Source organism: Sinocyclocheilus grahami, unplaced genomic scaffold (assembly GCF_001515645.1).
Source record: "Sinocyclocheilus grahami isolate Dianchi unplaced genomic scaffold, SAMN03320097.WGS_v1.1 scaffold5824.1, whole genome shotgun sequence".
NCBI classification, from domain to species: domain Eukaryota; kingdom Metazoa; phylum Chordata; class Actinopteri; order Cypriniformes; family Cyprinidae; genus Sinocyclocheilus; species Sinocyclocheilus grahami.
The window spans coordinates 678-1,813 of NW_015510407.1; the positions used below are offsets into that span (position 1 = coordinate 678).

The 1,136-nt window shown below is 37.1% G+C and overlaps 1 pseudogene; it reads left to right on the top strand.

Moving 5' to 3' along the window:
• The window catches only part of LOC107577354 (ceramide synthase 2-like), a 5,963-nt pseudogene that overhangs the window by 663 nt on the left and 4,164 nt on the right, over positions 1–1,136 (top strand).

Here is a 1,136-nt window from a genome sequence, read left to right on the forward strand (position 1 = left end):
CTGTGTACATTGAAAAAATGGCAACCATCTAAATTAACTGGTTTTAATATTAAGAAATATTATTTAACATCACTGTATCCACCTAAATGCCTTGATTTATCTATGTTTATCTATCTATGTTTGTCTGTCTGTAAGGCCTATACATTTCATAACTGTCGAGCCTTTTCAAAGTCTGTCTTGACAAACTTTGCTTTTCTAGTTAAAGAATTACAGTTACATTAATTTATTTACATGTCAATGCATTCACTTAACAGCATGTAACAGCATGTTTGTGTATTTTTCACAGGGCAATGCTCAGTGAGTGGTTTTGGTGGGATCGGCTGTGGTTGCCGAGGCCGGTGATGTGGGCGGACCTACAGGACAGTGAGGGGCGTGACTATGCCCGTGTGTCCCATTTGTACATCACTCTACCTGTAGCAGTCCTGCTGCTAGGCTTAAGAGCTTTATATGAAAGGTACACACACACACACAAGCGAAATGCAATTGAAAAGACCAGCTTACATCAGCATTCATTTACATGCTGGTTTTTGCTGATAAGTGCTGGTGGAATTGTATATCCATGCTTTTCATCAGGAACACTGAGCTGGTAAAGCCAGTTGGTCAAGGAATCTTTACTGCTTAAGCTAATTAATAAGTCTGGTGAGAACGCCAGCATTCAAAACACAACATGTATTATATGTTCTCATAATTGCTGAAGTGCAGTGAACATCCCTGGTTAACAGCAGATGAAGGTGTGACTCTGTCTCTCTGCCTCTCCCTCAATCAACAGGCTGATCGCGGTGCCAGTCGCTGAGGCTCTTGGGGTTAAAGACAAAATTCGCATGAGAGCGTCACACAACCCCATACTGGAAAAATACAACAAAACTCACTCTAAAAATAACACGCATTTTTAATGCATTCATATAATGGATCTATTCTCACTAATCGCATTTAATCTTAGAAAATGTTCAGATCACATTCCACCCTAAAATCAGAAGAAAAATACGTTTGGTGTAAAAAAAAAGACTACTTTAAGGACCTTTAAGATTTTTTACATTATGATATTATTTTGACAATTAAGCAAATTACCCCCAAATTCTTAATCTTTGTTAACTTCCATTTATACTTATTTTAATGAATAATAATAATAATAATAA